Below are 25892 nucleotides of genomic sequence, written 5' to 3'. Positions count from 1 at the left end.
CACAGAGGGGGGCAGTGGCTCATTTGGGGAGTGTGTCATTGAACTGCCTGAAGTGTGCAAAGGCCGTTGCTGAGAGATGATGTCACACTGAAATTCTTGTTTATATTGAATTTGAAAACTCAACAAGAATAGTCTCCTGTTAGTTGCCTATCACATGAAGAGAACAAAAATTCTAAAATCTGTTATCTGTTATTGTCCTGTTCAGAAACAAAGATCTAAAATCTGTTGCTGTCCTGTGATTGACCTCAGGAGAGTCAATCCCAAAAGCTTGTCAAAGGAATAACTTTCTTATCACAGTCTTGCATTCCAGATCATTCTGCCTCCTCCACCCAGTGGTTCATATGAAACTGGGTGGATGTTTTGCCCTCCCAGTGTAACTTTTTCCATGGGTCTTATTTTTTTCCCTCATAATTGAGTTACTTTGGTAACTCATGGGTATTTCACTCTTCAACAAGCCAACATGATGTGTTGTCACATGTAGATAGAACAAGCTGGAATTGATGAACTTTTGAAGTTTTTAAAGCAAAAGGCAAAATTGGTGTACACAAATCATTATTACGATCATGAAAGTTCTGGCGTGTCCTCTCTGAAAGCAAGGAATCATTTTGGATTCCATGCATGTCAACTTGTCATCAGTTCAGCTTTGATCTAAACTGATATTTGGAACTTCCCTCTCTGGCCACGTCATTATTTAGGCATGTTGCAGAGGGGGTCTATTGTAGGGAAGCACTGTTGATAATCATGGCAGGTGATGAAGAGAACGGAGAACAGTAGTCTTGAATTCTTAACAATGCCGTGCACCCCAGCAGCTAGTATTTATTGAGTCTTTTATGTACAACATGGTTTTTAGTCTTAAGTTCTATAACATGGTGATGTCTGTACCCTTTTGTCTAGCCCCAGGAAGCAGGCTAAGAGAAGTGAAGGAACTTGCCCACAAACCCCTGGTGCATATATAACTGAGCAGGGACCCTGGCCAGTGGGGATGCAAAGGTCAGGCTCTAAAATTCTGCAGTCCTTAGCCTTGATGGGAAGGGGCTTGTTCCATGCTGCTCCAGCCTCGTATGCCTGTCTTGGTTTGTGTGTGTGTCTAGTGAGGGATCGGTTTTGGGTGCCCCTGAGGAACCTGGGGGCCTGGATAACTGGGGACCCATGCTCCCTCTTAGTCGACATGTGTTTCTCATCACCCTGCTGACAGCCAGATTTACAAGGGACTCTCAACCTGTGCTTTGCTGAAAAATTTTTCAGCAAGCTGGGGGTAGGGGGAGAATGGGGGGAAGAGATAGCTAAGAAGTTGGGATGGCCATGTACACACAGCTACATTTAAAATGGATCACCAACAAGGACCTGCTGTCTAGCACAGAGAACTCTGCTCGATGTGGCAGCCTGGATGGGTGGGGGGTTTGGGGGAGAATGGACACAGTCTGTGTGTGGCTTTGCCCCTTTGCTGCGCGCCTGAGACCATCACAACATTGTTCGTCGGCTGAACTCCGGTACAAAATCAAAAGGGTTTTAAAAAAGTTTAAGGCAAGACTATCTCATTATGTATCTCGTGCCTAAATAAGGGACTCCTCTGATAGATTCCAGAAGTCTTTATTATGCTTTAGAGGGACAGCCCATGCACATGGAGCTGAAAGAACTTGTCTACATCCACAGCTTTGTCTTATATTCCAGACTGACTGTTTGCATCACAGAGAGGCTCCTTAAGGACCCGTGTTCATTTCTTCATGTGTGTGTTCAATGTCCATTCACTCACTTATTCACTGGGCCGGCATCCACTCATTCATGACATACACTTTTCTCCAGTGGATGCCCGCTTTGTGTTAGGCTCTGGGAATACAGGAAGCGGGGGGACAGTTGTGAACTGAACATGGGGTCACGGGTTCTGCTGGGTCAAAGTTTGTGTGGTGTGTGCACGTGGAGGCCTCCTTCCTCTCGTCTCGGGAGACTCAGGGAGGCTTTCCCGAGGAGCTGCTCTCACACCTGGCACCTGCGATGAGGTTAACAGAGCTCCAGGTGAGGAGAGGGAGGTGAGGTCCGGAGAGACCCGGGACCCCAGAAGTCTCTGATGCAGCTGGATCCAGGGTGAACCTTGGATGGCAGAGCGAATGGCTTGGAGAGGACCCAGGCCAGTTTCATCTAAGGTGCTTGATGGGGTCGCAGGCAGAGGAAACCACAGGACCAGAGCTCCGAGGGAGCAACTCTCAGCACAGCCAAGGGAGCCGTGGCCGGACCCAAGGCCTTGACAGGGAGAACGAAGGATGCACAGTGAAGAGGCAGAAGCAATAGGGTTTGGTGCAGGGGTGCGGGGTGCAGGGTAGGGTGGAGAGAACACCACTGCAGGGTATTGCAGGGTAATTCACCGCCTTCAGTTCAGTTTAATGTAAACCTGACGATTTAGGTTTTGAAACCTAAAACCTACATTTTCAGTTGAGTTTCAGCACGGGAAAAGGCATTCTCGTAATTCTTGTCTCCATAATGTTAGTTAAATAACTTTGGTCTGAAATGTGGCCTAGAAGTGTTTGTATAAATATTCATTGATATTAACATTATATTATGAGACACGGAGATAAAGAATGTTTGCCTTATAAATTTGTTTTAATTTTTCTTGAAGTATAGTCGATCTGCAAGGTTGTGTTAGCTTCTGCTGTATAGCAAAGTGAATCATATACAGATACATATTCCCACTCTTTTAGATTCTTTCCTGGTGGCTCACACGGTTAAGAGTCTGCCTGTAGTGCGGGAGACCCGGCTTCGATTCCTGGGTCAGGAAGATCCCCTGGAGAAGGAAATAGGAACCCACTCCAGTATTCTTGCCTGGAGAATCCCATGGACAGAGCAGCCTGGCGGGTTACAGTCCATGGGGTCACAAGGGGTCAGACAGGACTGTGGGACTTGACTTCACTTTCGTATAGTTCATCACAGCGTTGAGTAGAGTTCTCTGTGCTATTCAGTAGGTCCTTATTAGTCATCTATTTTATATATTAGCTGTTGTTATTGTTGTTTTAGTATCTTAACTTGCGTCTGACCCTTTTGGGACCCCATGGACTGTGGCCCAGCAGGCTCCTCCGTCCATGGGATTCTCCAGGCAAGACTACTGGAGTGGGTTGCCATGTCCTTCTCCAGGAGATCTTCCTGACCCGGGGATCGAACCCTGGTCTCCCGCACTGGCAGGCGGGTTCCTACCATCTGAGCCGCCAGCAGTCTGTGCCAGTCCCCATCTCCCAGTCCATCCCCCCTTCCCTTTCCCCCTCGGTAACCATGCATTTGTTTTCTGTGTCTGCGACTCTATTGCTGTTTCGTAAATAAGTTCATTTGTATCACTTTTTTTTAGATTCCCCACATAAATGATATCATATGATGTCTGTCTTCCCTGTCTGACTTCACTTAGGATGACGCATGTCCATCCATGTTGGTGCAAAGGGTGTTATGATGGATTTATGAATCAGGTTCGGATGTCCGTCTCATCTTCACGCTGGGCTTCAGATGACTTCCCTGTGTGTCTCCTTTAGTAAAAGTGCTGACACAGTCAGAGGAGAGGTTTCACTGGGGCTTTTTGTCTTCACGTCACCAATTCAGTGGTGGCTCCTTGGGTCACAGTACCACTCTCTCCTAATCCTTTTAATAGACTCAACATGTGAAAAGAGACGTATTTGTTCCTAGCATTTATAGAGATAATGTCAGAATCCCTTATGCTTGGGTATCTTTAATGCAGTAGTGTTTATGTTTTGGGAAGAATAAAAATAGAAATGTTTATAACTGGTGGGGAAATTTAGAAAAGAGCTAATGCAGGCTGGAGTCATCAGCTTGGTCGGTCCTGCTTGTGAAAACAATTCTGGCTAATTATAGCCCTTTCAGAAGGACAGCGTTATTATACTGACCATATGCAATTAACTTGACTTTTCTTTCTCTCTCCATTAAAGTAGACTACTCTACAGTTTCCTCCTTACATTTTCCCAAGCAAAGACTAGTTTTTTTTTTTTTTAATGGACACAGTCCAGTACTGGTCTTTTCTTCAGGAGTTCTAAAATCTCTGTATGGCATTAAATATAATAGGTCCAGTATATCAAAGATAGAATTATAATTATGAAAAGTCAGTTAAAAGGAGGGTGAACAGGAAAATGAAATGAGATTTTTAATGACTTGCCAGCAGTTGTAATTAATGAGATGCAGATTTGACCACGCATGTGACCTTCAGGTAGGAAATGGACAAAGCCTGGCATGAATGGGCCCAGAAAAGAGGACAATTTTTCAATAGAAAAAGACTGCATCTTGCCAGTTTCTGATACCCCTTCTTTCAGGGTGTTTTTTTTTCTTGAAGTCAGGCTCATTGGTGCAGACAGGAGGCAGGTTGATGATCATTTCAAATGCATGGCGCATCCCTGGAAGAGACAAACTGGACCGGGCGATGGGGCCCCTGGAAGAGGTTTGGTGGCTGAACAGGAGCTTCTGTAACTGACGGGCCACTTGCCATCTTACTCAAAGTGGGAAGCTGCTTTTCGTGACAACGTTAATTCGTGACAACGTTAATTCGTGAGTCTGATCCACTCCAGTATCTCTTTTACACAGTGAGTTTCTTTGAAAGCTTGTTGCAAACACAGAGAGAATAATGCAAACGCTTGCTGGCTTCCATGCCCAAGGCTCAACTTCCTCACACACCAAGTGGGTTCCTGAGGCTATAAAAATTATTTTTGCCTGATTAAACTTAGATCCCTTTGAACTCTGTGGGGGTTCTTTTCCTCTTGCACTTTCTTGTAACTGTGCAAAAGCTTTTTTTTTGGCCTGATTTGGAATCCAAAGAGCCTTCAAGTCAGCCCACCCCACCTCCTTCATCTTCTGAAAGCATAAAAATTTGTAGTTGCTATAACATCTGTTATATTCCATACCCCGAGGCAAAGACAGGCAGAACTAAACTTTCTTCACACATACGCACGTACACACACACGCACACAGACACACAATGGGTTGACTGGAAAGCAGAAACAAATCAGAACAAATATCTAGTAACTGGTTCAAAAAGAATGATAGTTACCGATCTCATTATCACCAAAACAGTTTCTGCCTTTCAAGGGGGCCCACGGAGGGCAACTGCATCTTCAGGGAGGCTGGGCACCTACCTGGACCTGTAAGCCTTCACTTCTGGAGAAAAGGGAGGAGGCAAGTTGGAATTTATATTTATGGTGCTAGAAACAGCGTCTAATTAAGAGGCACTTAAAAGCACATGTGTGTAACTTTGTTCTGCATTTTCCAAGTCTCCTGTAAATGTGTTAGCATATTTTCATAATTTAGTGAGAAAAAAACAAAGCATCAGAAAAAGAAGAAGCACATATGTAGATAACGGCTTACTGGTTTCAGGGAGGGGATTTAAGTAGTCAAATGAATTGCAAAATCAACAGCGTCATGGTGGTGAGATGTGAAATTCTGCAGTGAACGGCAGGAGTTGGAGATGATGGGGGAGGGCCAGCAGGACCCTGTGAACTCCTTCATTCATTCTGGCCTGCATCTGCGCCTTTGATCGACATTCTACAAGTTGTTCTGCTGACTTTGGCTTGCTCCTTGTTCTGACTTGCTTCCTTGAATGTCCCTGTCGAGAACCATATCAAATACCATCTCTGTTGATTTCTCTCTCTCTCAGCCACCCTTGATCTTCAGCATAGCCCTGCGCCTACCCACTCGTATGGACACAGGGATTTTTAGGGGAGATCTCTACTTAGATTTCCAGACGCCAGAATAAACCCATTTTATTTCTGGTCTCTCCTATTTCAGAAATGCTCCCCATTGATTGAGTTGCTCTCCAGGAAAACTTGGGTGTCAGCCTTAATTCCTCACATTTCCTTCTTTCTCCGGTCAGCTTAGAGCCCTTCTGCATTCACCCTTTCCCTCTGGCTCCTCTGGACTGTTGAGACACAGCCTACTTCTTGCATTCTAAGTCCCTTGGAGTCCTTCTTCATACTGTAACCATAGACACCTTTAAAAAATGCAAAGTTGGGACTTCCCTGATGGTCCAGCTGTTATATCTTGACATGTCCAGTGCCTCCACTGCATGGGGCGTGGGTTTGATCCTTGGGGATCAAACTAAGTTGGGGAACTAGCTTAGTTCTAACTAACTTAGTCCCCAGCTAACTCATTTGGGGGGAATGGAGATCTCACATGCTGTGCCCCACGGGGTGGGATGGAAGCAAAGTAGCTCCTGCTTCTCCCCGCATCCTCACCTCCTTCCCTCATACCTTGACTTCCTTGGGCCATAGAACAGGGGTTGGCAAGCTACAAGCCACGGCCAGATCTGGTCCACCTCCAGTGATGTGAATGTCCTTGTATTGGAACCTAGCTGCACTCACTCACTTGTATTTGTCTTTATTGATAAGAGTCAAGTTGCATAGCTGTGACAGAGGCCACATGGCCTGCAAAGCCTAAATACTCTCTGGCCCTTTATAGCAAGAATTTTCCCATCACTCCTGGAGGATTTGATGGGAATTGGTCACCTTGCCCTGCAGGTCTCTGGGTGAGCTGGCCCTGCCTCACTCAGGTCTCTCCTGGCCTCAGCTCTCAGGGCACCTCTGCATCGGCTGTGGTATGGTACCCACTGACCCCTGGCCCACGCCCACCTCGGGGCCTCTCCCAAGACAGCTCCCTCTCCTGGAGTCCTCTTCTGCCGGCTCTCTGTGACTTCTTTGTCACTGAGGTCTCAGCTTGGGTTTTTGTTTTTTTTAACATTTTATTTTGCTTTGGGCTAAGCTCCAATACTTTGGCCACCTGATGCAGACAGCTAACGCATTGGAAAAGATCCTGAGGCTGGGAGAGATTGAGGGCAGGAGGAGAAGGAGGTGACAGAGAATGAGATGGGTGGATGACATCACCAATTCAATAGACATGAACTTGGGCAAACCCCGGGAGATGGTGAAGGACAGGGGAGCCTGGCATGCTGCTGCCCACGGGGTCACAAAGAGCTGATCATGACTTAGTGACTGCACAACAACATGGCTGACTAACGATGTTGTTATCATTTCAGGTGACCAGCAAAGGGACTCAGCCATACGTATACACGTATCCATTCTCCCCCAAGACCCCCTCCATCCAGACTGCCACGTAACATTGAGCACAGTTCCCTCTGCTGTACTGTAGGTCCTTGTTCGTCATCATTTTAAATATAGCAGTGTGTACATGTCGGAACTCGGAGCTCCCGCTCCAGCGTTGCCCACACAGTGGCTTAGTTACCTGCTGGAACTGAGAACTGCCCTTAGACAAGCTTATGGTTCCTCTCAGGTTAGTGGCAGACGTGAAAACAACCACAGCATCACCAAAATAAACCGAGTGGACAAAGCAAAGGGAAAGAGAGCATTTATGCTCCCTGATGTCCTCTGATTGTGCAAGGGCTTGTGAACTCATTTCTGTGGAGGTTGGTTATTTGAGGCTGCAGTCTGCCGAGTTCTCAGGGGGACCCTGGGCCAGGCCGGAATCCACCTCTGCTGGAAATAAAAACCAGTAAATGTCAGCTTTTGTTTTGAATTTAAAACATTTTTTTTTTTTCAGTCTAACATCTTGAGTGTTTGACTTGAGGCTACTGGTCCCAAAGTAAGCCTAAGAGTGAGGCGTGTAAGTTTTCTGGAACCGTAGATAACATCAGCTAATAGGCCATGCTAGGAATTGCAAAAGGTTTATTTATCTTTTGGAGGAAATGGAAGTATAGTGATTAGCTGGGGTTTCGAAGTGATTTTGTGTGACTGTGCATGGAACACTCAGCTTTTGTCCATGAGGAGAATAATGATTTTCTGTGTTCCATTTTTGGTTTAGTTGAAACATATTAATGGATAAGTGAAACTAATGGAATAAAATATTCTGGAAATGCTATTACTCATGGATGCTAACTGTTATAGAGCAAATGGTGTAGGGTAGTTGATTACTCCAGATTTCTCATCATTAAAATGGGGCATTTGAGTAGAGGTGTCTAGAGATTCTTTCTTACTTAAAGGTTGTGTATTATCTTTGTGTCTGTTGTTAAAGAATTATACTTGGTGTGTTTAATTATCTGTAGTACGTATTTATGGAGTTCTTATCAGCTTATGATCTTCCAGGGCAGAGCTTGGAATGTTGCTATAAAAGAGTAAGTACTAAATATCTTCCCTGGTGGCTCAGTGGTAAAGAATTCACCTGCTAATGCAGGAGATGCAGGTTTCATCTCTGAGTCAGAAAAATCCCGTGGAGGAGGAAATGGCAATCCACTCCAGTATGCTTGCCTGGAGAATCCCATGGACAGAGGGGCCTGGTGGGCTATAGTCTAAGGGGTAGCAAAGAGTCACACATGACTGAGAGTGAGAAGATATTCACACAGAAAATATCTTAGACCTTCAGTTCTGTTCAGTTCAGTTCCTTAGTTGTGTCCGACTCTTTATGACCCCAGGGACTGCAGCATCCCAGGCTTCCCTATCCATCACCAACTCCCAGAGCTTGCTTAAACTCATGTCCATTGAGTTGGTGATACCATCCAACCATCTCATCCTCTGTCATCCCCATCTCCTCCTGCCTTCAATCTTTCCCAGCATCAGAATCTTTTCCAATGAGTCAGTTCTTCACATTAGGTGGCCAAGATATTGGAGTTTCAGCTTCAGCATCAATCCTTCCAATGAACAATCAGGACTGATTTCCTTGAGGATTCACTGGTTTGATCTCCTTGCAGTCCAAGGGGCTTGAAGAGTCTTCTCCAACACCACAGTTCAAAAGCATCAATTTTTTGGTGCTCAACTTTCTTTATTGTCCAACTCTCACATCCATACATGACCACTGGAAAAACCATAGCCTTGACTAGACGGACCTTTGTCGGCAAAGTAATGTCTCTGCTTTTTAATATGCTGTCTAGGTTGGTCATAGCTTTTCTTCCAAGAAGCAAGCATCTTTTAATTTCATGGCTGCAGTCACCATCTGCAGTGATTTTGGAGCCCAGGAAAATAGTCTTTCACTGTTTCCATTGTTTCCCCATCAATTTGCCATGAAGGGATGGGACCGGATGCCATGATCTTCATTTTTTGAATGTTGAGTCTTAAGCCAGCTTTTTCACTCTTGTCTTTCACTTTCATCAAGAGGCTCTTTAGTTCCTCTTCACTTTCTCCCATAAGGGTGGTGTCATTTGCATATCTGAAGTTATTGATATTTCTCCCGGCAGTCTTGATTCCAGCTTGTGCTTCATCCAGCCCAGCAGTTCACATGATATACTCTGCATGTAAGTTATAAGTTAAATAACTTGTATGAATTCTTATAAGTTATAAGTTAAATAACTTGTATGAATTCTTATAAGTTATAAGTTAAAGATGGCAGAGTAGAAGGATGTGCACCTATCTTCTCCTGCGAGAACTCCAAAATTGCAACTCACTGCTGAACAACCATCGGCAGGAGAAGGTTGGATCCCACCAAAAACAGATAACCGCACATCTAAGAACAAAGGAGAAGCCCCAACAAGATGGTAGGGGGCGCGAAGTCACGTATAGAGTCAAACCCCATACCTGCCAGAGACACCTGGAGGGCTCAAACAAGCCGTGAGCACCAGGACCCAGAGCCCCCACAGAGGCTGAGCCGGGCCTGGGTCTGAGTGTCTCCTGCAGAGGTCCTTGTCAGCAGTGGCCTGCCGCAGGGGCAGGGGCTCTGGGTGCAGCTCATTACGGAACTTACACAAGACTGGGGGAACGGACTCTTGAGGGCATAGACAAAACCTTGTATGTACCAGGACCCAGGAGAGAGGAGCAGTGACCCACAGGAGACTGACCCAGACTTGCCTGTGAGTGTCCAGGAGTCTCTGGCAGAGGTGTGGGCTGGCAGCAGCCTGCTGCAGGGCTGGGGGCACTGAGTGTGGCTGTGCGTGCATGGGACGTTTTGAAGGAGGTCGCCGTTATCTTCTTAGACCTTGGCCGTCTGTATTCAGCTTGGCCAGTGTAGCCCCAATGCAGCCCTAGAATATATGCAAATGTATGTGGTGTTTCATAAAACCTTCTTTGCAAAATAATCAATGGGTCCAGGGTGGCGCATGAGTCATCATTTGCTGATCCCTGTTCTAGAGCTTGTGCCTGCAAGAGTGCTAAGTCACTTCAGTCGTGTCCGACTCTTTGCAACCCCCTAGACCATCATCCACCAGCCTCCTCTGTCCACGGGATGCTCTAGGCAAGAATACTGGAATGGGTAGCCATTCTCTTCTCCAGGAAATCTTCCTGACCCAGGGCTTGGATCTGGGTCTCCATCACTGCAGACGAATTCTTAATGTCTGAGCCACCCGGGAAGCCCATTCTAGAGCCTAGGAACCAAAAAATTTTACTCTATGAACAGTAACAATGGCTTTTTAAGATAAATACACAACAGTGTTTGCATATGAACTTATTCACATATAAGACAGGTAAAAGAATGGTACAATATAATTCATTAGTGCCTCTGAAACATTATCACCAGCCAAGCAGTATTACACAGGTGATATCTGGTGGGCCAGAAGGAACAGAGAATGGCCAGTGAGGGTTTTTTTTTTTTTTTTTTTTTTTCCCTAGTGAGGGTTTTTAAGGAAGAATTCAGGTAGATTCTGGGGTTGTACTGGGCTCAGCCTTATATTCAATGTGGTTATCATTTTCAAATGCATGTTCATATGAGGCCTGTTGTGCTACTTACTAGAACACAAATATTAGTAAATTTGTACCCTGCTCGTAAGTGGCTTGCAGGCTGTTATATTTACTAGGCAGCAAGCAGTCATTCAGAGAAGGTTGTCATGTTAGCAAAGTGCGGAAGTGAGAGTGAGCTCAGTGAAGAGCTGATTGTGGTGCAACTAGGTGGTGGTGAGGGGTTGTTGGGGAAAAGCAGAAAAGAAGTGAAGGGCAGGTGTGTTTGAGAGGGGCTGACCGCCAGCAAAGGCAGTTCACTGTGGCCCATGGAAACTTACAGACAGATAATGCCAGTGCATGCAGAGGGCAGACTTGCCGCTTGACACTGGATGGCCTTCCAAAGGCTGTTGGTGGAAGTTCACAGGGACGTCATAAACTAAGAATGTGTCCTCCAAACGTGTGTGTGAATTTCACATGAGGACTGGGCCACTCCTGACTCTGAATCTGACTTTCTTTCTTCTTTTCATCCCTCCTGAAAGATCCCTCTTTCAAATGCAAAACAGTTGCATTTTGGCTTTATTTTATATTGATGTTAATTATTGAATAGGACAATGAAAACTCTAATGGAATGTCTGCTCACTTTTTAAATCTATTACCTTGTTGGTTTCTGTGGAAAAATCCAAGATCGAAGTCTCTAAGCACAGAGTTTTTTGTAGTGGGTTGGGAAACAAAAAATAAAGACAAAACAAAACAAAAAACCAGGGTAGGGAACTGTAAAATATATCGAGAAAGTCACAGTGAAATGTACTGATTGTACCTGTACCTATTTTCAGCCATAGCGTGATCACAACTCAGATAAAGAATTTGGTGAGCTTGATCCTAAGAATGAATTGCCCCTCTGGAAAAGCTGTAGGTTGGCCACCTAAGACTTTTACCTATTAAAGGAACCTGGGATCTCTTTTTAGATGAGCAGGTTAAATAACCCTCTGATAAAGTGAGAGACTGATTTCTGTGTATTTCCGACTCACCTAAACCAACATGTGTGTATTTGAATAATACCTTTTCAAGAATATTTATATGAGTTTTATCACTTTATTTATTGTGAGTATCATCACAAGGAGGTAACCTCCAAGTTAGGGGTCCCCAAAATGACCCTTGGTTTAATGATTTCACTAGGAAGATTCACAGAACTCAGCAAAGTTGTTATAGTTATTGGGTTAGCCAAAAAGTTCATTTGGGTTTTTCTGTCTCATCTTACAGAAAATCCTGAATGAACTTCTTGGCCAACTCAATATGATTTATTACAATAAAAAGGATACATTTTAAAATTAGCAAAGGTAGAAGGTACATAGAACACAGTTCAGGAGAAACTAGGTGCAAGATCTTTTGTTCTTTCACAGTAGAATCATCTGGACATCACTCAGTCTCTTAGCAAGATGTGTGACAAAATGCATGAAGCAGTGCCAACCAGAGAATCTCACTTGAGCTTTGGTGTCCTGGGGACTTTTTATGACTCAGTCAGTAGGCATGGAACACCCATGTGGCTGATCTTAGTTATTTAGTCTCCAGTCCCTGTGGAGGTCAGACTGACTCACCACGGTCAAAGGTCTCCACCGTCAATCAAGGGTCTCAGGTATACAGAGTCACCCTGATGAGGCACCTCATGCCAAGATCTTAGAGGCTATCTCCCAGGAACTGGTCAAGGGTCAGACTATTCTTTGCAAATTGCAAGCTTCAAATGCCCCAGACCTGCGGAGTCAACCTGTTACTGAAAAACCTCTCAATGTATTAGTAGATTTCTGGCAAAGGGTGTTACTTTTTCAGTTGGTTTTGAATGGTTCTTCGAGTGTTTCTAAATTTGGCAGGGCTCTTACGTCCTGAGCAGGTAGAATGTGATTTACGTGAAAGTGAGTGTAGTTCTCAGTGGCAGCAAAGCTAGTGTCAGATATGTTTCCTGATCCTCAGGGTGTTGTCAAAAGATTTGATAGAGCCGTCCTCATGGTAAAATTGTGAGATGGGTTAAAGCCCGGCTCAGATGGTAAAGAATCTGCCTGCAATGTGGGACACCTGGGTTGGATCCTTGGGTCAGGATGATCCCCTGGAGTACGGAATGGCAGCCCACTCCAGTATTCCTGCCTGGAGAATTCCATGGACCCAGGAGCCTAGCAGTCTACAGTCCTTGGGGTGGAGAGGAGTCAGACACGACCGAGCAACTTAACACTTGACTATCTAGCATGGTGATGGTAGGAACTGACATTTCTTGAGATCCTACCATGCTTTAGGTACTCTGCGGGCTGTGTCCTGGGAATTAATTTACATATTCTTCTCAAACCAAACTATTGTTCTGTTACTTCCCTGATTTATAGTTTGTTTAAGGAGAAAAAAAAGCAACTAGTGGTAGCCTCACAGTACTACTGATAAAAACTTTTGCATCTGAGTTTCAAACCCAAGTCAACCAAAGTCCAAGAATCATGTTACTTTCGTTAATGATTAGGTGACTATAGCCAGTCTCTGATTCAGTTGCAGTGTTAATGGCATTTCCTTCTGAGAAGATCCAGAACTTCCTTTTCAGTAATGGAGGTAATAGAAAAATAACTCTACCTTACCACAGAGGCTGTTTCTCTAATACCTTGCTTAGGTATTGTCCAACAATAGCCACATTTGGCTACCAAGTAGTTGAAATGTGGTTAGTCTGAACTGAGACAAGCAGTAGGTGGTAAAAGATACACACTGACTTTCAGAGACTTAGAATATACACATGAAATGAAAATATCTCAAAGATTTTTATTTTGCTAACATGTTGAAATGATATCATGGCTATATGATTAAATAAACCATATTGTTGAAACTTAGTTTTATCTGCTTCCTAACATTTTTTAATGTCACTACTGGAAAATTTAATATTACATGTCTAGGTTGCTATATATTTTCGTTGGACAGTGCTGCCTTGGAGCGTTTATTATCACACTTCCGGTGGGACCAGCAAGCACTTCTCTTTTTCGGCATAATTATCTTGGGTAGACATCTCACATTTTACACTAAATCATAAATGTCTTGAGGGCAGAGGTCTCTCTCCTGTAGAACTCTGCGTCTAAGTCGGTATATACCTACAGTATGTTCCTCAGCGTAGGTGGTACTCAAGAAGTACTAGTTGACTATATAAATACAAAATATTCTTTAGAAGATTATTCTAGGCAAGAATATTCTTATGTTGAGAAGAAAATGGCAACCCACTCCAGTATTCTTGCCTGGGAAATCCCATGGACGGAAGAGCCTAGCAGGTTATAGTCCATGGGGTTGCAAAAGTCGGACCTGACTTAGTGACTAAACAACAGCAACTCTTATTATTGTATGTGTGTACTAAGTCGCTTCAGTCATATCTGACTGTTTGTGACCCCATGGACTATAGCCCACCAGACTCTCTGTTCATGGAATTCTCTAGGTAAGAGTACTAGAGTGGGTTGCCTTGCCCTCCTCCAGGGGATCTTCTCAACCCAGGGATCGAACCCATGTCTCTTAGGTCTCCTGCACTGGCAGGCAGGCCCTTTACCACTGATACCACCTGGGAAGCCCGCCTTACTATTATTATACATATCATCATAATCCTTAACTGTAAAGTTCCTAGAAAAATCTGGGTCTGTCTTGGACATCAACCTAGTTCTAATGTACAGATAGAACCAATACTTGCTCAGAGAGTACCTTGGGACTTTTTCAAATGTCTTCAAGCGAGGAGACTTCCTGGCCCAAGCCTGCCTTGTCTCCTGAGTTGTTAGAACTTGGCTTCTTCCCCTGAATTCTGCGGTCTGTGGAGGCAGAGGCTTAGATGAGAACACATGCTTTTTCCAAGTAGCAAGGAGCCTGAGAAGAAACTGAACATGAATTGTCAGAGAGTGATATTAACTTCAGGAAATGATTTGTTTTCTTAAAGCCAAAGTCTGTCAATTCCTGAATATGTGGCAGAACAAAGTGTAAGCGCATTTTAAAACCGAACACCCTAAGGTTCTAAGAAATTCCTGAGGCTGCTTCCTGCAGTCTCTGTAGTTACCCAGTGGCAAGTGGCTTTATTTGTACCTGTCAGACTTCTGGTCATGACTGCTGATATGCAAGCACATGGCTGACTCGCAGCGCGCCTGTTGAATAGAAATTGTTCGTTGTTATACTTTTCATCGTATTAAGATCATTTGTAATTCTAAAGTTGTAAATCTGAAGGAAATTACTTTCGAATGTCCTCTGGCGCAACATTAAGATTTTGCAATTAGATTTTATAGCCTACAGTCATATGTTGCAGGTCACAAGGCAAAATTAAGACCTTCTGCACCCGGAAAGCTTCCTATGGATGAGGCAGGGTGTTTATAAGCCAAGCCAAGTTCAGGGCAGGACAGTCTCAGCACAAAACTCGCTGCCAGGAAGACAAAGGCAGCTGCAGTCCAAAAATTTGAGGGTCTTGCTTAGTTTACATATAAATTTACATAATCTTTTAGCTAAAAAAAAAAGTCTGTCTTGATGGATGGATGAATAGAAATTGCTTCTTGTGTGAGGTATACAGCAGTAAAACCTGCCCCTGATTAGCTTGATTCTTATCCTGAACTAACCAACAGTTATTGCTTCAGATGGTTCAGTGAAACAGGAGGTTTCCAGATCTTAAAAGTCCTAAATAAAAGAGAAGGCAATGCCCTCGGCCAGGCGGATTATGAACCTAGCTTACTGACAGCTTTCCAGACGCTTCTCTTTATACCTTGCCAGATGTGTCTCAGGGGACCCTTGAACAACTCAAGAATTTGTGGACCCAGAGAAGCCTGGCTTTCACCTAACACTGACATTAGATCCTGAGACTGAATAAGTGTTTCGGCCAGAAAATCATGCAAATGAATGAAAAGTAGGGGACATGGTGGATATCACAAATCCTACCCTTCATTCAAAAAGGAAGTACATTTCATTTGGTTATGGAATGGTAGTTGATCCCACTGAAATTTTGTTTCCTAAGATTTTTCTTAAAATAGATACTCAGGATAAATATAAAATGCATTTAATTAGTTCCCTGTTACCCTGCAATACCCTGATGTGAAGAGCTGACTTATTGGAAAAGACTGATGCTGGGAAAGATTGAAGGCAGGAGGAGAAGTGGGTAACAGAGGATGAGATGGTTGGATGGCATCACCAACTTGATGGACATGAGTTTGAGCAAGCTCTGGGAGATGGTGAAGGACAGGGAAGCCTGGCGTGCTGCAGTCCATGGGGTCAGAAAGAGTCAGACATGACTGAGCAACTGAAGAAGAACAGCATAACCTGCGATTACCTAACTGAGCGATGCTGTCTCTGTAAGTCATGCCAGAAGACCTTCTAGGGGTGAAGTACGCCCTCAGCAAGCCCTGGCCAGTGCTTATCTAACAGCCACTGCCGGATGCTGGCCGTCTGCTTCTGCCCTTCCTGGAGCAATGCATTCTTTCCTACAATTTAACTGATTTGTGGTTATTATTTAATGTCTATTTATGTTGTGAATATCTCTTGTACATGGATTCCAGGCTATAAAACACATCCTAATTTGAGACTTGTGGTTTTCGAATCGTGTTTGAGTTAAGGACACCCAAATCAGAACACTTAAAGAAAAGTGAACTATCATAGATTTTTAGTTTCTTAGAAATCTACCAAGCAGGCTGTGCAAAGTGAAGGAGTGGATTTTAGAAGAAACTAATTCCAGGGCACAGATATGTTGCATGACTTGCACTTTGTAGTTTTTTTCTATCGTGAACCAGTGAAAAATGGATTATTATGTCATTGCAAAGAAACATATGAAGAGACTTGGTAGAATACCAGACTCAAGGTGAGCAGTTATGCAGCTGAAAGCAAAAAGAATCTAGCAAAACACTCTTAGCATTTTAAAATGCTGTGTTTTATCAATTTATATTCCTACCAAAATGCAAGAGGGTTCCCTTTTCTCCACACCCTTTCCAGCATTTACTGTTTGTAGATTTTTTTAACGATGGCCATTATGACTGATCTGAGAGGATACGTCATTGTAGTTCAGTTTGCATTTCTCTAATAATTAGTGATGTCAAGCATATTTTCATGTGTTTGTTGGCCATCTGTATGTCTTTGGAGAAATGTCTGTTTAGGTCTTCTGCCCACTTTTTGATTGGGTTGTTTGGTTTTTTTGATCTTGAGTTGCATGAGATAATCGGCATGTATACACGATTGATACTATGTATAAAGTAGGTACCTAACGAGAGCCTACTGTATAGCACAGGAAACTGCTCCGTGCTCTGTGGTGACCTGGATGGGAAGGAAATCCAAAAAGAAGGGATAGACGTATATGGACAGCGGATTCATTTTGTTGTGCAGTGGAAAAAACACAGCTCTGTAAAGCACCTATACTCCAATAAAAATTCATTTTAAGAAGTTTAATAAATTGCATTGAATGCATACTCAATGTGTCCAACTCTTTGCAACCCTATGGATTGTAGCTCTCCAGGCTCCTCTGTCCACAGGAATTTCCAGGCAAGAATACTGCAGTGGGTTGCTATTTCGTCCTCTAGGGGATCTCCAGACCCAGTGATCTAACCCATATCTACTATGACTCTTGCACTGGCAGGCGGATTCTTTACCACTGAGTCACCTGGGAAACCCCAATAAATAAATACAAATAAAATTTTTAAAATTGCTGTCTTTTATGTGTCAGGTTTATAAATAAAAGTGTAAATAAAAGATACTTTATCTTTTTTTTTGAAAATTGGATCATTTTTCTTTTACTGATATAAAATATTTTCATTTACCTAATAGGATATTATTGAATATTTTGGTTTTATTTTTTTAGAAAAGTTTGCATCAATGGAACACTTTGGTTGTTTCCTATAGTAAGATCTTGAGACCATTATTTTCTTCTTTATTGTGGTATTCATGTATGTATACATGTGTGTATGTGTATATATTTTTATATCTCTCCATATATACTTATGCAAATACATATATGTGTATATATGAATGAACTTATGGATGCCTGTAGCTAGATATAAATATGTACAGCAATATATGTATCTGTATCTAGATATATATGTAAATATATACTGATTATATACACATTATATATCTGTGTATGTATATATGCATGATAGACATATGGAAATACACACACACATGAATCTGCCACTACATATTTGAATATAGAAATGTATACCTAAAACTAGACATTGACATTTTTGTCCCTTAAAATGTGACGATTTGGAAAGTTTTCTGTGCTCAGATAAGTCCATGGTTTTCCAGTGCATGGGTTTTCATTTGGAGGTCCTTCTGTTGTGATGGAGAAGAATATATATGTGTGTATATATATATATATATTGGTAAAGGAGACACGGGACTTAGTGTTTCCAGTTTGCCACTCATTTGCTGTTACTCTGCAGTCACGTTACTTCTTTGCCCTGAGTTTTGTGAACTATAAAATAAGGGGGGGTGTGAATTGTAAGATAGTCAATATCATGTCCTACTAAAATTACTTTGATTCTGGGTTGTAGTTATTGTTAAAATAATTGAGGTCTATACATTTGGAGAAACAAAATTAACTGGACATTTTCCAGCCTTTCTACAAAGCTTAAGTAAAGCATAGCATGTTTGCACGTGTAAGTTAGCTTCTGTAAACATCACCTGCCTTGGAAATACCATGATGAAGGAGATACATGTTGCGCTGTTGGGATATTCTTCCTCTGGATGCCTGGTTACTGTGGGGGCGCTGGCTTCTTTCTGCTTTCTTCTGGGATCTTCCATCAAGCTGTCCCCGGCCTTCCGGGCAGTGTGAACTGGGTCCTTCACATCCCCTATCAGAAGACCACCACAAATTCCCTCCTTTCCAACTTTTCCCTCTTTTGGTGGGTGGCAACCACTGTTTCCACTAAATTAATCCACTCAGAGAGATTACTCGGTGCTAAGGATTAATGTACTTTATATATGTTCTTTGGAAAATTGATTTTTAATTTGGACCTTATGGAAATATTACCTTAGTCTGTCTTAGGTTTAAACTCCAGTTAAACTCCTTCCCACTGTGTTGCATTTGGCAAGATGTTTTATTTGTCAAAATCCCAGACATTTTTATTTAAAAAATTATTTCTACCGCAATGATTATAGCCTTATAGGATTATGAACACTAAATGTAATAAAAAGTTTTTAACATGTAAAGGCATCTAGGATAGTTCAAACACAGAAAATATAGATAGTTTAAAAAAAGGTATAAATAAGAGACATCAGTTATTCTGATTCACAAACATTTATGCTTGTGAATTTGCATGTTTCCTCTCAGATGACTTTTTTTTTTTTTTTAATCTGCCGCTGAACAACCATTTGAGACTTGGGGGCTGAAATCTATGATAATCACTTGAAGAATTTCAGACAGGACTGAGGTCTCAAAAGCCTGAGTGTATCTTATTCGGGGGGTGAACCAGGGTGTGCCATCAAACCACTCCCTGAAGTGATTGTTCTGCGTTGCCTTCTTCTGAATGATTGTTTGGTGAAACAGGCCTGGAAAGGCAGATGAGAAAGGGGGTGGAGAAAAATGGAGACAGAGGAGTAAACAGCCCAGACCTGCCATGCTATTCTTCTTCTTAGGGCTTTTTAAAATTCCACTCCTCTGTTTTCCAATCATATTTTGAGCTCAGATTGCTTTTGACAGAATGGTTCATGTAATGCACTGAAGCTGAAAATGAAGTCCGTGGCAGGGCGAGGCATGCCAACTTCAGAGAGTAATAGGTGCCTTTGAGGTAGGATGGCTCCTTTTGCAACCTGGGAGAAGGTCAGGCAGGATGAGCTTCCACATGCTAAGCTCAGAGTCCACCCTGCCCTTGGCCCCGTTGGCCCTGCCCAGGGATGTGCCCTCTGGAGGCGATGAGGACCCCGCTCCTGCACATTTGGGACAGGGTTCTATATCCCCAGATAAGAGTCGAGTGGCTTAGTCTGCTGAGAAATTGAAACCATGGTATCCGCCCTGCCTTTTCATTCCAGAATGTTCTTCATCCCGTAAAGCAGTAAATAGTGACATTTTCTCTCCCCCTGCCTTACTTATATTATGACCCTTGAATCATAACACCTCGAGGTGGCACTAGTAGTAAAGAATCTGCTTGCCAATGCAGGAGACAGAAGAGACAGGGGTTCGATTCCTGGGCCGGAAGATCCCCTGGAGGAGGAAATGGCAACAAGCTCCAGTATTCTTGTCTGGAAAAATCCATGGACAGAGGAGCCTGGCGGGCTAGAATCCACGGGGCTGCAAAGAGTAGGAAATGACTGAGCACACAGCCCAGGGAAAATGGTGAAGGCTTTTTCCTGTAGATCTTAACATACAGATCGTCATTATTAGTAAGAGCAACAGTAAACACAGTAACTGTGAAGTGAAGTGAAAGCCGCTCAGTCATGTCCAACTCTTTGCGACCCCATGGACTGTACAGTCCACTGAATTCTCCAGGCCAGAATACTGGAGTGGGTAGCCTTTCCCTTCTCCCGGGGATCTTCCCAACCCAGGGATTGAGCCCTGGTCTCCAACACTGCAGGCAGATTCCTTACCAGCTGAGCCACAAGGGAGGCCCAAGAATACTGGAGTGGGTAACCTATCCCTTCTCCAGTGGATCTTCCCGGCCCAGGCATGGAACCAGGGTCTCCTGCATTGCAGGTGGATTCTTTACCAACTGTACTATCAGGGAAGCCCAACAATAAGTGTATTATTTATTAAACATAGTGGGTGGCTTCCCTGGTGGCCCGGAGGTTAAAGCATCTGCCTGCAACGCGGGAGACCCGGTTCGATCCCTGCATCAGGAAGTTCCCCTGGAGAAGGAGATGGCAACCCTCTCCAGTATTCTTGCCTGGAGAATCCCATGGAGGGAGGAGCCTGGTGGGCTACAGTCCACGGGGTCACAAGGAGTCGGACAAAACTGAGCAACTTCACTTTCACTTTTCAGTGGCTGACAGTTTTTGCTTAATAGTATAAAGCACTGGGAGATCTTCCCAACCCAGGCATGGAACCCAGATCTCCTGCACTGCAGGCAAATTCTTTACCTTCTGATCCACCAGGAAGCCCAAAGCAATGGCGATAAACTCATTTTCAAAGAGCAGAGATCTTTGATTTTTCTTTCTTCCTGTTATTTTCCAAATGTGTCACATAGGAAGCTACATTTCAAGTGCTCATCTGTAGCAGGGTGAGTGTGAGAAATACAGGACTTAATACGCGTGAAGTACATAGACTAGCATCTAGCAGGTGGTGTATACTATTTAAATGTTAGCCCTTTTGTTAGCTACTTTACCAGTCATCATGTTATTAACATTATTATTATTTCTATGTGTAATAGTAGATGTAGATTAACACCAACATATAACTTATGAGAGTTGGGAACAGTAGGCCTTGATTTGCTCTTTTCATTTCAGGATATGTATGTTGCTACCTGTGCCTTTTCAACAATCTTTAGCCACCATCCCCCAAACCCATCCAGTTTAGCCTGTGACTCAGTTTCCAATATGGGTTTCAAGTTTCCTAAAGAAGTTTTACCATCCTGTTTTCCTAGTTGCTTAATTGACTAAGGTTTGGAGGGATGAAGACTGAAACTCAGGTTACCCAAAGCCGCTCTCCTTCTCAGCACTTGCCTGCAAGTCAGCTGGATCTGCAGACAGTCCGCTCTGAAGCCTTCAGCCCGTGGAGCAGCCAGCAGTCTGATAATTGGACTGACTCTCAGGTTTTGGACAAGTGCTATTCTTCAACAGCAGAGTCTCCTATGATTCTCACTCATCGGGCTCTGAAAGGCTTTCTTAACATACAACCATCACTAACTTGGACAACTTTAGAGTTTTTGCTTTAAAAAAAAATAGTAAATTTTACTCCTTTTTCTTTTCCTTTTTTTTGGGGGTGGGGGATGGTGATGAGGATCCCAACAAAGATCCATCTAGTCAAGGCTATGGTTTTTCCAGTAGTCATGTAAGGATGTGAGAGTTGGACCATAAAGAAAGCTGAGCACTGAAGAATTAATGCATTTGAACTGTGGTGTTGGAGAAGACTCTTGAGAGTCTCTGGACAGCAAGGAGATCCAACCAGTCCATCCTACAGAAAATCAGCCCTGAATATTCATTGAAAGGACTGATGCTGAAGCTGAAACTCCAATCCTTTGGCCACCTGATGCGAAGAACTGACTCACTGCAAAAGACCCTGATGCTGGGAAAGATTGAAGGTGGGACAAGCTCTGGGAGTTGGTGATGGACAGGGAAACCTGGTGTGCTACAGTCCATGGGGTTGCAAAGAGTTGGACACGACTGAGCGGCTGAACTGACTAACTGAGGAATGAGGAAAGACAAACTTGAGCAGAGTTAAAGTAGGAAATTTATGCCTGCCAGTTGTTTAGACCAAATTTAGTAATACTGATACATGTTCATGAAAAGAATCATTTTTTGAAGCTGGCTACTTAGAAAATTGAATCAGTGCACTTCTGCTAGACTGTTTTTAAACTATCATGTGGGTGCCTATATAGTATTAAGAGAAGGCAACTATGAATGAATCATCAGAGCTAATTCTGCAGCAGAAAGTCATTGCCAGAGGCCATATTTCAACAATCATGTTTGTGTAATGAATGGATTAGCTAAGATGATTAATATCAAATATTAAAATATATATATAAAATATTCAGTTTGAGTTTATAGATTTTTATGTCACTACTTGACTTTCAAACAGTGGTCACATTGGCTGTGATATTTAAATTCCATTTCATCATATGGGTCTTTCAATAAGATCAGAAGAAAGGGATGGTGCAGGGGAGGGAAGCTCATTATTTGGAGGAAATGAGACGTGTTAAGAAAGTCAGTGTTCCTGAGGATGATGTTTCCCCCAGTCCCCACGTGCTATGCGCCACCTCACTCTCCCTGACCTTTCTTTGGTATCCAGTGAGCTTGTTCACCACCACCTGCCCTGGTGATCTCTGCTCTCCTGCCTGACTTGACTCTGTTCTCTCATACCTCTTCTTACACATTCATAACTGTTCATTTTCTGTGTCCTCAGAAAGCAGCACTGATGTATTTTTCATGTTACTGTGGAAATCCATTATTGTGGTAGTGAACTCTGCTAGTAGATTTTCTGATGTCGTCTCCAGAATAAACTCTATACCATATGAATTTGTGTGTGTGTGTGTGTGTGTGTGTGTCCATATCTCTGTGTGTTGTATGCTAATCCAAGTATTTACTTAGGAATGTGTTCAACCCAGTTCTTAAATGGGAGTTGCCCATGATTTTCATTTCTTCATAATGTCCTGTTCAGCCTCAGTATCAAGTTTATCAAGACCATTATAGCCTCCAAACTGCAGAGAGAAGAGAAGCTTTATCTCTTTGTTTAATCTCTGAAATAATTTGTATGAAATTGGTCTTATAGGTTCCTTAAGCAGTTGGCAACACTTGCTTGTAAAACCAAGCCTGAAGCTCTTTTTAACATACTGCACTTTGGAGTTTATTATTTGGATGTTTGAAACTGTAATCACAAAAGAGTGTGAAGAAAATATGTTTTAAAATATTTTTTAAAATGCAAGGAGTATGCATATTCATATAGGGAGAGGTGAAGGGACTTGGCAACATTGGAGATAAGAGAGGATAAAAGAGGTAAACCAGGGAAGGGATTGAAGAGGAAGAGATGGTGTTGAAATAAAGTTGGAGGGACTGGTCTTTGAAAAAGAGGATGGAACACCGTGATTCTGACTTTACAGAGGAAGTTGAAAGGTTGGGTATTGATGCAGGCATTTCTTCAGCTGGAGAGATGGACTGGTGCAGGAACTTCCCATCAAGGCCATGAGGCAACCAGTAGAGTAGAAGGCCATGTGTTATGCAAATTCAAGATATTCCGACCTTATGGAAGAACACACAGGGAAATCAGAAAAGAAGGGAATATGTGTATTACCCAAATTTTATCCAGTGTTAACCATAAAAATATACAGTTTTAATGGGTGAGTTCGTTAGACATTTAACTAAGGAGAATTGAACAATATTGAGAGAACTCTATGATGTGAACTCATTTTCCCCTCTTGACGTGGTCCTTTTTATTTACTTGAGGTTACTTTAGGAAGTAATGTAAGCACTTTCCTGTTGTTCAGCATAGGTACCGAAGCCTGGACTATGTCTCTTCATCTTGTTCCGTTGGCTACTGTCTTCCGATTCTTCTCAGTGAAAAGAGGTGAACCTGTGGTAGACCAGTTGACTGATTTTCTTCCCCCATCTTTTCATAGCCTTCTCTCCACTTGTGTTGCTCATGTTTCCATTCCTGGGACAGAAGGGTCAGCTCTTGGGCTTCTGCTCTCCCCTCACACCACCTAGTCACCCTCAGTGCCTTGGATGTGGCATGTATGCCCGGCTTTGGCAGCTGTGAGTTTGGGAGGATGAAGCCTTAGCCCTGCTCTCAGGACTGCAGTCCTGGCAGGACTCACTGGTCCTGGGTTTTCTATCTGTAGGATGAGCCTCTCGAACTAGAACAACTGTTTGGACATTTCTAAGTCTTAGAGATTCCTAGCAATGACTGACTGTGAAGTCAGTGTCACTGGAAATTTTTCATAAGTGACCTTCTACATGGTTGTCCCTGAAGCCATTAGCTTTCTCTAAAACCAGTCTTACCCCTGACATCTATGTCTCACTCATCATATTTTCCTCTTCATTGAGTCTCAGAACTGTTTTTCTTTTCTTTAACTCATTCCCTTTGACCTCTTCAATCAGGTATCTGGCCAACCAGACTCTCGCATCACATCCTCGTTGCATTTTCATAGCCACTACCTAAATTGTATCATTTTTAGTTTGTAAAGCTAATATTCTTGCCTCCATTCAGTCTTCTTTTCTGCCTTTTGTATTCCCAAGATACTTGCTTTATGTGTCAAGTGCTTGCTTGTAAACTTCTCAGAGCCTTGCTACCACAGATGAGGTCAAGTCTAGACTTTTTAACCTGTAAGTGAATTTTAACCTGTAAGTGAATTTTTTACAGTTATATTTCAGTGTACCTTTTCCATAGTTTCTTGAGTTGCCATTTCATTTCCCTTTCTCTCTTCTCTTTTTTCTCTTTCCTTTCAGTTTAATTCTCTTGAATTCACTTGCTTATTCTTACTCTTTCATTCCACACATTCATTATCACTCATCACATTCAAGTTATTGTACCTTAGTGTTGCAGGCACCCCAGTGAGCAATAGGGACCCAGGAGCCTTAGGAAACTGTCTCCTGCAAATAGAGAAATGCAACAGGGGTCCATAGAAGTGAAGATGAGCAATACCAATTATGGCCACAGGGGGCATCAGATTTCCCACGTGGCACTCCTGCTTCCTCTAGGTCACACCCATTCTGTCAATTCCTAGTCAGAGCTTTCTTTTCCTGCTTCCTAAGGCCCCAAACATCTCTCCCTCCTGTGTATGAGTATTTCCTGTAATCCTGCAAATACCTGTAAAGATCTTGTATCCGTGGAATTCTCCAGGCTAGAATACTGGAGCGGATTACCATTTCCTCCTCCAAGAGATCTTCCCAACCCAGGGATAGAACCTGGGTCTCCCGCATTGCAGACAGGTTGTTTACCATCTGAGACATCAGGGAAGCCCTGTATCTACAGATACTGTGTTTAAAGAAGATATTAGTGCTAGTTCCCTAACTAAATTAAAAACTCCTAAAATAGACTGTTTATCAACAGCTTTTTATAGCTCTAGGACCTTGTACTTATTTTGCTGCAAATGAGTATTTTTAAAAAATTGACTTGCCTATAAAATGAAAAACTTTATATAAAATACTAAAAAGAATCAAGATACAGTATACATTAAAATTTCAAAAACTAAATACAGATCTCTGTATAACTCAACCTTGGTTTGCTTTAAGTAGTCTAGAACTTTCAGTTCATTTCATTCCCCTCCTGCCACCCCCCCTGCCAACAACTGATATTAGAGAAATGATGCATTTGTTTCACAAAACAGTCCCTTGAAAATAATCTACCTCATTCATGTCAACAAAGGCCTTTCTACAGGACATGTCTTAGGACAGGGGCATATTTCCATATTAGATCTGTTTTTAGCATCTGTTTTTGTGGAATGAGATTATTTCTGTGCTGCACAGTTTTTTCCTCAAACCAATAGCTGTGTTGATTTGCCTGTTTTCATGCCCCTGTTTCATCAGAGTGATACCACTCAGAATATTAAACCCAAGGTAAAAGACAATCAGCTTGAGTGGTTAATTGTCAAGGATAATGATCAGGTTCCGCACAACTGGCAGGCAACTCCCTGAAGACTCTTTTGGTGAAAGAAACCAGCTAATGAAAGTTGCAAAAACGGCTCATAAAGCTGAGTTCTCGCCCTTTTCCAGTACTGTCATGTTATA

The 25892-nt window shown here is 42.8% G+C and overlaps 1 protein-coding gene across 1 annotated transcript in view; it reads left to right on the top strand.

The window, feature by feature from the left end:
• SEMA5A (semaphorin 5A) overlaps positions 1 to 25892 on the top strand; it is a 565061-nt gene that overhangs the window by 235572 nt on the left and 303597 nt on the right. The window lies entirely within an intron of this gene.

This window comes from Cervus canadensis, chromosome 16 (assembly GCF_019320065.1).
Source record: "Cervus canadensis isolate Bull #8, Minnesota chromosome 16, ASM1932006v1, whole genome shotgun sequence".
In the NCBI taxonomy this organism is placed as follows: domain Eukaryota; kingdom Metazoa; phylum Chordata; class Mammalia; order Artiodactyla; family Cervidae; genus Cervus; species Cervus canadensis.
The sequence above is the reverse complement of the archived record's forward strand: the minus strand, read 5'-3'. Positions and strand labels throughout refer to the sequence as shown.